This window comes from Triticum aestivum, chromosome 5B, assembly GCF_018294505.1.
Source record: "Triticum aestivum cultivar Chinese Spring chromosome 5B, IWGSC CS RefSeq v2.1, whole genome shotgun sequence".
Classification (NCBI taxonomy): domain Eukaryota; kingdom Viridiplantae; phylum Streptophyta; class Magnoliopsida; order Poales; family Poaceae; genus Triticum; species Triticum aestivum.
This window is the reverse complement of record NC_057807.1, coordinates 268,474,233-268,486,267: the sequence shown is the minus strand read 5'-3', so window position 1 is coordinate 268,486,267 and position 12,035 is coordinate 268,474,233.

Sequence of the window (12,035 nt, the reverse complement as noted above, 5' to 3'; positions counted from 1 at the left end):
GCATGTGAATGTAAATTACCTGTTACTTACCCGAATTCGGAGCTCTCCAGGGGCGTTTGCAGATCCGCCTCGCAGCGTGTCCGATGCCGCCGCATTCTACTGGGCTGAGGAGGGGAGCTCAACGGAGGTCTTCTGGTCTCAGTATGCTGAGGCCGGACATCCGGTGCCCCCTAGCGACCAGCTGAAGCAGCTGGTCGAGCTCCACAAGGTAGCCGAGCAGGCCATGAAGGGCCTCATAGTCCGGCTGTGGCCTGGAGAGGCCATGCCTGGGAGCTACTTCGGCCTCGTGCGGCAGCTGGTGGATGCGTGCCCCTGGGTGGAGGTCATGAAGCGCTCCGCCTGCATTGAAGGTGCCCGTCGGGCCCTTGCCCGCGCAAAGGTGCATTGGGGCAGGCTGGATGCGGAGAGGATTCTAACGGACGCGCCGCCGCCGGGCAAGGAGTATTGTACGCCCGAAATGTACTATAAGACTATCCTGAAGGGTGCACGCAAGATTGCGGATGAGTGCCCCAGAGATGTAATTATTGAGTAAACTCGCCATGTGTTATCCTGTGCGCTGAAAACATTGTTCATATGCGCTAAGCAACGCTTATTTGATTTAAAATATTACCTTCTGTGCGGCCGTTTATTAAATCTGAGAGATGCCAAGTCGTCGGCTTCAGCCCCCATGCCACGAGTGCTGGGGTGTTCGGGATAAACTTGAGCACTCTTGTTCCCATTTTTGTGTCCATCTAGGGAGGCGCTCAACACAACGAACAAGGCAACCAGACTTATAATGCTTGAACACTCTCACTTAGCCATAGAATTCTATAATTTTAAATTTCGGCGAAGCCCCTAGTGTTCGGAAGACCGAATTCAGGGCGCTATCCACGCCTTGGCCGGACACAACCGGTTCCTCGATCTAAGCGGCATAAGTCTTTAAGGACTCGAAAAGACCTCTCGAACAGCGACCAGCTCTCGCCTTATCATGACAGTCAGTTTTAGCTTTCTCCACTGAGGCGCTCGCCCAGCTCAACCGGGGCGCAATCGCAGTGGTTCTCCCAGTGCTACCTTAGCCGACGGAACAGAACGTAAGGTACCAAAACATGGGAGCCGGGCAAACCCAACTATTGACCCAAGACATGATTCAGAGCCGATGCATATAGTGCTATAAGTTCGGGGTGCCGCACTTGTGAAAGTGTTCGGACTTCACACCATAATGCGGGGAACATAAGCCCCTGGTGTATTCGGCCGTACCAAATTGTACGGATGCAAGATGTCATAAATGAACATATATATAGAAAGGAATGCAATTATAAGGGAAAAAGTAATGCATTGTTTATTCAGCGAATTCTGCCATGAGTGCAGAACGATACAAATAGTGCGGTAAGCAAGGGAGTGGACTATTTTAAACATGTCCCCCTCCAGGGGTGGGCTGCGGAATGGTGTAATAAACAGATTTAATGCTCGTAATGGAGACCACCTGAGTGTTCGTCGTAGCCCTTGTTCCTCCCTGGCTGTTGCATCGTGAGTTCGGCCGATCTACTGCCGGACAGGGCCTCTTGTAAACGGAGTCCTGTGGATAAAATAAAAAAAGGAAAAGAAAAAGAGCGACACACTTAGGAGCCCCTGGTGTGGTTGAGCCGCACTCTGGGCCTGTCGTGGTCGTGCCCCTCCCCCTATGCCCAAGGTATCTCCAGAGCGTAATGATGTACGCGGGGAGCTTGTCTTGCAATCGTGCAAGGGCTGGGGGTGGGGCCGCATTGCTACGTGTGCTCGGAACGTGCCAGGTGGTCTTGATGTATGTTGCTCCGGGCGCATTTAATCATGTCCGGTCTTTTAACGGCCGGACTCGAAAATTGCCTTAAGAGGCTATTCTGTACTTCTGCCGCGAGAGCCGCTGTGTGTTCCTTCGTTCGGAGGGAGCGTTCAGTGTTTCCGTTGACCGTGATGACTCCACTAGGGCCTGGCATCTTGAGCTTGAGGTATGCATAATGCGGCACCGCGTTAAACTTTGCAAACGCGGTTCGTCCGAGCAGGGCGTGATAGCCACTGCGGAACGGGACTATGTCAAAGATTAACTCCTCGCTTCGGAAATTATCCGGGGATCCGAAGACCACTTCCAGTGTGATCGAGCCTGTACAATTGGCCTCGACACCAGGTATGACGCCTTTGAAGGTCGTCTTTGTAGGTTTAATCCTTGAGGGGTCTATGCCCATCTTTCGCACTGTATCCTGATAAAGCAGGTTCAGGCTGTTGCCGCCATCCATGAGGACTCTAGTGAGGTGAAATCCATCGACGATTGGGTCTAAAACCAATGCGGCGAATCCGCCATGGCGGATACTGGTGGGGTGGTCCCTTCGATCGAAAGTGATCGGGCAAGAGGACCATGGGTTGAACTTCGGGGCGACTAGCTCCATCGCATATACGTCCCGAAGTGCACGCTTCCACTCCCTCTTGGGTATGTGGGTTGCGTATATCATATTTACCGTCCGCACTTGTGGGGGGAAACCCTTCTGTCCTCTACTGTTCGGCCGCCGGGTCTCCTCCTCGTCGTCCCTATGTAGCCCCTTGTCATTGTTTTCGACAATTAACTTGCCTGCCTGCTTGAATACCCAACAATCCCTGTTGGTGTGGTTAGCTGGCTTTTCGGGGGTGCCATGTATCTGGCAAGAGCGGTCGAGTATTCGGTCCAGATTGGACGGACCTGGAGTGGTTCTTTTGAATGGCTTCTTCCGCTGACCGGGTTTAGAGCCTCTGAATCCGGCGTTGACTGCCGTATCCTCATTGTTATCGCCATTAACGCGGCGTTTGTTTTTGTTTTGACGCGACCTGCTATTGTGGTCCTTAGTATCCGGACTGCCAAAATTTTTGCTGAGGTTGTTGCTGCGAGCTAGCCAGCTGTCCTCTCCCGCACAGAAGCGGGTCATGAGTGATGTGAGGGCTGCCATGGATTTCGGCTTTTCCTGTCCTAGGTGCCGGGCCAGCCACTCGTCGCGGATGTTGTGTTTGAAGGCTGCGAGGGCCTCTGCATTCGGACAGTCGACGATTTGATTTTTCTTTGTTAAGAACCGTGTCCAGAACTGTCTGGCCGATTTGTCTGGCTGCTGAATTATGTGGCTTAGGTCATCGGCGTCTGGTGGTCGCACATATGTGCCCTGGAAGTTGTCGAGGAATGCGGCTTCCAGGTCCTCCCAACACCCAATTGACTCTGCGGGCAGGCTGTTAAGCCAATGCCGAGCTGGTCCTGTAAGCTTGAGTGGGAGATACTTGATGGCGTGGAGATCGTCGCCACGGGCCATATGGATGTGGAGGAGATAATCTTCGATCCAAACTGCAGGGTCTGTTGTGCCATCGTAGGATTCAACGTTCACGGGTTTAAACCCTTTAGGGATTTGATGATCCATTACTTCGCCTGTGAAGCATAGTGGGTGTGCGGCGCCTCTATATTGAGCAATATCACGACGTAGCTCAAGAGAGCGTTGTCTGCTGTGTTCGGCCCGGCCGGAGTTGCTGTAGCCGGCGCGACGGTAGTCGTCGTGGGTCGTGGGGCGCCCACGTGATCCGTAGATGGATCTGGATTGTCTTGCCTTGTCCTCCAATATATCCCGCAAGTCCGGAGCATTCCCTCGTGGCTTCGTACTTTTCGAGCGGTGCCGGGGTATGGTCCTTAAGGAGGGCCTAGATGCTTCTCTGTCTCGACTGCGTGGTGGTCGGTCTTCCGTATTGTGCGTTGGTGATGAAGGTTTGTATGCTTCCTCCTCTAGTCGGGGGAGCAACTTGCTTTTTGGGTAGCTTTTGGGGGGGCGTTCGAGTTCATACTCTTTGGCCGCGAGGACCTCGGTCCATCTGTCGGCCAGCAGGTCTTGATCAGCTTGAAGCTGTTGCTGCTTTTTCTTTAGGCTATTTGCCATGGCGATAAGGCTGCGTTTAAAACGCTCTTGTTCGACGGGGTCCTCGGGCACGACAAATTCATCGTCGTTGAGGCTTGCCTCGTCTCCGGAGGGAGGCATGTAATTGTCATCCTCTAACTCCTCGTCTGCCGCTCTCTCTCGAGGGCTGCCTTCCCTGTCCTCCTGTGCTGAATTGGGCTGGAGGGGGTTGTCTTCAGCACTCTCTGGGGTGTTATTATCTCCGTTGCTGGAATCTCCATTCTTGCTGTGGCGGGATTTAGAGCGGCGCCGCTGACGTCGGCGCTTGGGCTGTTTCTTAAAGGAATCTGCCTCCGCTGCTTCTTCGCCGTCCCCGTCCTTTGGGGTGTCCACCATGTATATGTCATATGAAGAGGTGGTCTTCCAGTGCCCTGTAGGCGCTGGTTCTGGATCGTCTCCGGCATCGTCGTCCATACCGTCGATGTTGATGTATCGCGAGCTTTGTTATTATAGTTGGATCTTATGATGTTTCTCCCCCCTCTAGTCTCTTGTGATGAATTGAGTTTCCCTCTTGAAGTTATCTTATCGGATTGAGTCTTTGATTTGAGAACACTTGATGTATGTCTTGCCGTGTTTATCTGTGGTGACAATGGGATATCACGTGCCACTTGATGTATGTTTTGGTGACCAACTTGCGGGTTCCGCCCATGAACCTATGCATAGGGGTTGGCACACATTTTCTTGACTCTCCGGTAGAAACTTTGGGGCACTCTTTGAAGTACTTTGTGTTGGTTGGATGAATCTGAGATTGTGTGATGCATATCGTATAATCATGCCCACGGATACTTGAGGTGACAATGGAGTATCTAGGTGACATTAGGGTTTTGATTGATTTGTGTCTTAAGGTGTTATTCTAGTACGAACTCTTTTATAGATCGATCCGAAAGAATAACTGTGAGGTGGTTTCGTACCATACCATAATCTCTACGTTTGTTCTCCGTTATTAGTGGCTTTGGAGTGACTCTTTGTTGCATGTTGAGGGCTTGTTATATGATCTATCTATGTTATTATTGTTGAGAGAACTTGCACTAGTGAAAGTATGAACCCTAGGCCTTGTTTCCTATCATTGCAGTACCATTTACGCTCACTTTTATCGTTAGTTACCTTGCTGTTTTTATATTTTTAGATTACAAATACCTTTATCTACCATCTATATTGCACTTGTATCACCATCTCTTCGCCTAACTAGTGCACCTATACAATTTGCCATTGTATTGGGTGTGTTGGGGACACAAGAGACTCTATGTTATTTGGTTGCAGGGTTGTTTAAGAGAGACCATCTTCATCCTATGCCTCCCACGGATTGATAAACCTTAGGTCATCCACTTGAGGGAAATTTGCTACTGTCCTACAAACCTATGCACTTGCAGGCCCAACAATGTCTACAAGAAGAAGGTTGTGTAGTAGACATCAAGCTCTTTTCTGGCGCCGTTGCCGGGGAGGTTAGTGCTTGAAGGTATATCTTTAGATCTTGCAATCGAATCTTTTTGTTTCTTGTTTTATCACTAGTTTAGTTTATAAAAGAAAATTACAAAAAAATGGATTTGAGTTTGTCTCATACGCTTTGTCTTTTTAATATCTGTCCTCAGTTTGATGGAAAGGAAAATTGTGCTCAAGTGCTAGAAGAAGAGTGCATTAAAATGCTTGGTACTAAATCTTTGAATGATGAGCATGATTGCAATGTTGTTAGTATAAACTCCTTGAATATCCTTAGTACTAATGATGATTGCTCTAGTCATGATGAAAATATATCTTATGAGCATGTCAACTTTTGTGGAGTGCATGTTTGCATGAACACACCAAATAGAGAAGATATATATTGCAAGAAATGCTAGATAAGAGTGTGGAGAATTTAAGATATCTTTCTTGTTGTGAATTTTGCAATAAACAAGATCATTTACATCTCCAATGCAAATTGTTTCATGATCGGATCGTGTCCAAAAATTGTGATGATTTGATCTCACTTTCTCATTACAATGAACTTAGATTGCTTTTGGGTTGTGAAGAGTTGAAACATTTAACTAAGCCTATTCCAGAATTTAACCTTATGCATTTTCTTGGTATTGGTCTAGAAAAGATTTATATGTTTTGTGCGGAGAATTGCATTGAAAATCCTTATATTGCCAATTACCTAAAGAAAAGAAATCAAATAGAAGATGATGAGAATACTAATGAAAGGGAATAGACTTCCCAATATCCTCCTATTATTTCTCATGATGAATCAGGTAACGAGGAGGAGCTTTCTATTCAACCAATCTCATCAATAAGGAGCTCAAAGAGGAAGGTTGAACCCACACATAATATGAAGAAGAAAAAGAAAAGAAGGAGCAACAAAGGTAGAAAGGTATCCCTCCCAAATGATGTTGCTCCTACTACTCATTGTGATGATGATAATTGCTATACTATTGGTGCTATCAATATTTTTAATGATGAGAGTGATTATGCTTATGATATGAAAGGGCCCAAGCTTGGGGAAGCTATGTTCGATGAGGATGAAATATTTAAGAATATATTTGCTGAAATTAATGTTTGTCCCAAGCTTGGGGATGCTATGTTTAATGAATATGATATTGTTAGCATCCCAAGTTTTGATATGCAAAGTTGTTATGATGATAGCATGCCTCCTACTTATGATGATTATATTGATGAAAGTGGGTTTGGAAGAGTGTCAACTTTAGGAAGTAGTGATCCCACTATTTTGGAGGATGTTGAATTTTATTGTGATGAACACGGAAGTGGATTTGGAAGAGTGTCAACTTTATTTAGTGATTCCACTATCTTGGGAGAGGTTTCAATCGATTATGATGAGAACGAAGTTGCTACTTAGGATGATTATTGTGATGAAACTTATGCTATAAGAAGTAGTGATGATTATATTTATAAAACTTGTCATGATTATGATTACCCTTTTTCTGAACATTACTCTTTTAATTTGGAAACAATTTTTAGTGTTCAAGTCTCTTATGATACTCCCACTATTCCGAATGAGAAGAATTTTGCTTATGTGGAGATTAGTAAATTTTCTATGCTTGTAGATCATGAAAAGAATGCTTTAGGTGCTGGTTATATTGTTGAATTCATTCATGACGCTACTGAAAATTATTATGAGGGAGGAACATATGCTTGTAGGAATTGCAATAATACCAAGTTTCCTCTCTATGTGTTGAAAATCTTGAAGTTATGCTTGTTTTACCTTCCTATGCTAGTTGATTATTGTTCCCATAAGTTGTTTGCTCACAAAATCCCTATGCATAGGAAGTGGGTTAGACTTAAATGTGCTAGTCATATGCTTCATGATGCTCCCGTTATGTTTCAATTCTTATCTTTTATGTGAGCATCATTGTCATCATCATGCCTAGCTAGAAAGGCATTAAAGAAAAGCGCTTGTTGGGAGACAAACCAATATTTACCCCTACTGTTTTTGTGTGTTCACATGATTATACTACTATAGTAATCATGTTTTATAGCTTTTGTTTCAATAAAGTGCCAAGTAAGACCTTTAGGATAGCTTACGGTGATAGTTGTGTTGATCCTGCTAAAAATCAGAAACTTGTGCACCCAGTAAATTAGTTTTGTTAATTCACATAAACTTGCTTCTATCTGACTCTTATTGCTCTGGATTGGTACACAAATTTCTTAGGTCGTCCTAATTTTGTAGGATTTTTGGAGTTCCAGAAGTATACTTTTGATACAGATTACTACAGACTGTTCTGTTTTTGACAGATTCTGTTTTCTATGTGTTGTTTTCTTGTTTTGATGAATCTATGAGTAGTATCGGAGGATATGAACCATAGATAAGTTGGAATACAGTAGATATTACACCAATATGAATTTATAATGAGTTCATTACAGTACCTAAGTGGTGGTTTTATTTTCTGATACTAACGGAGCTTACGAGTTTTCTGTTGAGTTTTGTGATGTGGAGTTTTCAAGTTTTGGGTAAATGTTCGATGGACTATGGAATAAGGAGTGGCAGGAGCCTAAGCTTGGGGATGCCCAAGGCACCCCATGGTAATACCCAAGGACAACCAAGAGCCTAAGCTTGGGGATGCCCTGGATGGCATCCCCTCTTTCGTCTTCGTTCATCGGTAACTTTACTTGGAGCTATATTTTTATTCACCACATGATACGTGTTTTGCTTGGAGCATCATTTTCTTTTGTTAGTATTTGCTTGCTGTTATTTATAATAATGTTTTTCATCTTTATTTTCAATAAAAATGTCAAGGATAGCCTTTGCCATGCTTATTTTGCTAGTATACATGTTGCTGTTTGAAAACAGAAAGTTTACCGCTGTTGCAAAAATTCCCTAGAAAATTCAGAGAATGATATAATGACGAAACCTTTTGCATAATGATCTCTGATAAATTTACTACAGTGGGAATTTTATTTCATAATTTTTGGAGTTAGGGAAGTATTGTTACTCTTGCATTCTTTACAGACTGTACTGTTTTGGTAGATTGCTGTTATGTTTGCATTGTTTGCATATGTTTGCTTGTTTAATGATTCTATTTGAGGATAGGAGTATTAAATATGCAGAGTAATTTAGTATTAAATGTTGAATAATAATTTTAGTGATTTTTTACAGTAGAAAATGATAAGGTTTTGCATTGGTTTATACTAACCTATCTCATGAGTTCTTGTTGAGTTTGGTGTGGATGAAGCTTTTGATAAAAAGAGAAACCATGATATGAGAGGAACTAAGGAGACATAAAAGTTCAAGCTTGGGGATGCCAAGGCACCCCAAGATAATATTTCAAGAAGTCTCAAGCATCTAAGCTTGGGGATGCCCCGGTAGGCATCCCACCTTTCCTCTTCAACAACTATCGGTTAGTATCGGTTAAGCCTAAGTTTTTGCTTCTTCACATGAGTTGTGCTATCCTTGCAATGTCATTTTATTTTGTTTTGCTTGCTGTTTGAATACAATACCAAGATCTGAAATTCTTTAATGTTAGAGAGTCTTCACATAGTTGCACAATTATTCGACTACTCATTGATCTTCACTTATATCTTTCGGAGTAGTTTGTCATTTGCTCTAGTGCATCACTTATATATTTAAGAGCACGGCGGTGGTTATATTTTGTAGAAATTTCTAGTCTCTCATTCTTCACTTATATTATTTTGAGAGTCTTTTAGAACAGCATGGTATTTTCTATGGTCATAAAGTTGGTCCTAGAATGATGAGCATCCAAGTTGGGTATAATAAAAACTATCATAGGAAGTGAATTGGATGCTATGATCAATTTGATACTCGATAATTGTTTTGAGATATGGAAGTAGTGATATTAAAGTCATGCTAGTTGGGTGATTATGAATTTAAAGAATGCTTGCGTTGAAGTTAGCAAGTCCCGTAGCATGCACGTATGGTTAAAGTTGTGTAACAAATTTGAAACATGAAGTGTACCTGGCTTGTGCATCCTTATGAGTGGCGGTCGGGGACGAGCGATGGTCTTTTCCTACCAATCTACCCCCTAGGAGCATGCGCGTAGTACTTGGTTTTTGATGACTTCTAAATTTTTGCAATAAGTATATGAGTTCTTTTGACTAATGTTGAGTCCATGGATTATACGCACTTTTACCTTTCCGCCTTTGCTAGCCTCTTCGGTACCGTGCATTGCCCTTTCTCACCTTGAGAGTTGGTGCAAACTTCGCCGGTGCATCCAAACCCTGTGATACAATACGCTCTATCACACATAAACCTCCCTATATCTTCCTCAAAACATCCACCATACCTACCTATTATGGCATTTCCATAGCCATTCCGAGATATATTGCCATGCAACTTTCCACCATTCCGTTCATCATCATCATGACATACTTTACTTTTGTCATATTGCCATTGCATGATCATGTGGTTGACATCGTATTTGTGGCAAAGCCACCATGCATTATTTTTCATACATATCACTCTTGATTCATTGCACCATCCCGGTACATCGCCGGAGGCATTCATATAGAGTCATATCTTGTTCTAGTTTCGAGTTGTAATTCATATGTTGTAATAGAAGTGTGATGATCATCATTATTAGAGCATTTCCCAAAGAAAAAAAGAATAAAAAAAGAAGAAAGGCCAAAAAGAAGAAAGGCCAAAAAAAGAAAGGCCCAAAAAAAAGAAAAAAAAGAAAAAAGAAAAGAAAAAAAAGAAAATAAATAAAAAGGGCAATGTTACTATCTCTTTTTCCACACTTGTGCTTCAAAGTAGCACCTTGATCTTCATATAGTGAGTCTCATAAGTTGTCTTTTTCATACTAGTGGGAATTTTTCATTATAGAACTTGGCTTGTATATTCCTACGATGGGCTTCTTCAATAGGTCTTTGTAAGCAAGCAAGTTGGATGCACACCCCCTAGTTTTCTTTTGTTGAGCATTCATTTATAGCTCTAGTGCATCCGTTGCATGTCAATCCCTACTCCTCATGTTGACATCAATTGATGGGCATCTCCATAGCCCATTGATTATCCTCGTCAATGTGAGGCTTTCTCCTTTTTTGTCTTCTCCACACAATCCCCATCATCATATTCTATTCCACCCATAGTGCTATATCCATGGCTCACGCTCATGTATTGCGTGAAGGTTGAATTTTTTTGAGATTATTTAAGTATGAAAAAATTGCTTGGCTTGTCATCGGGGGTATAGAAGTTGGGAACATCTTTATGTGACGAAAATGAAGCATAGCCTAACTATATGATTTTGTAGGGATGAACTTTCTTTTGCCATGTTATTTTGAGAAGACATGATTACTTTGATTAATATGCTTGAAGTATTACTATTTCTTTTATCAATATGAAATTTTATTTTGAATCATTTGGATCTGAACATTCATGCCACAATAAAGAAAATTACATTGAGAATTATGCTAGGTAGCATTCCACATCAAAAATTCTGTTTTTATCATTTATCTACTCAAGGACGAGCAGGAATTAAGCTTGGGGATGCTTGATACGTCTCCAACGTATCTATAATTTTTGATTGTTCCATGCTATTATATTACCCCTTTTGGATGTTTATGGGCTTTATTTTACTTATTTATATCATTTTTGGGACTAACCTACTAACCGGAGGCCCAGCCCATATTGCTGTTTTATTGCCTATTTCAGTATTTCGAAGAAAAGGAATATCAAACGGAGTCCAAACGGAATGAAACCTTCAGCATCATGATTTTTTTGGAAGAATATCATCCTGGAGGCTTGGAGATCAAGTCAGAAGATACTTGAGGAGCCCAGGAGATAGGGGGCGCCCCCCCCCTACAGGGCGCGGCCCCCTGTCTCGTGGACCCCTCAAGCACCCCCCGACCGACTTCTTTCGCCTATATAACCCTACGTACCCTAAAACCACCGAATATCTAGATAGATCGGGAGTTCCGCCACCGCAAGCCTCTGTATCCACCAAAAACTCTCGGGAGTCCGTTCCGGCACCCTGCCGGAGGGGGAACCCATCATCGGTGGCCATCTTCATCATCCCGGCGCACTCCATGACGAGGAGGGAGTAGTTCACCCTCGGGGCTGAGGGTATGTACCAGTAGCTATGTGTTTGATCTCTCTCTCTCTCTCGTGTTCTCTCTATGGCACGATCTTGATGTATCGCGAGCTTTGTTATTATAGTTGGATCTTATGATGTTTCTCCCCCCTCTAGTCTCTTGTGATGAATTGAGTTTCCCTCTTGAAGTTATCTTATCGGATTGAGTCTTTGATTTGAGAACACTTGATGTATGTCTTGCCGTGTTTATCTGTGGTGACAATGGGATATCACGTGCCACTTGATGTATGTTTTGGTGACCAACTTGCGGGTTCCGCCCATGAACCTATGCATAGGGGTTGGCACACATTTTCTTGACTCTCCGGTAGAAACTTTGGGGCACTCTTTGAAGTACTTTGTGTTGGTTGGATGAATCTGAGATTGTGTGATGCATATCGTATAATCATGCCCACGGATACTTGAGGTGACAATGGAGTATCTAGGTGACATTAGGGTTTTGATTGATTTGTGTCTTAAGGTGTTATTCTAGTACGAACTCTTTTATAGATCGATCTGAAAGAATAACTGTGAGGTGGTTTCGTACCATACCATAATCTCTACGTTTGTTCTCCGTTATTAGTGGATTTGGAGTGACTCTTTGTTGCATGTTGAG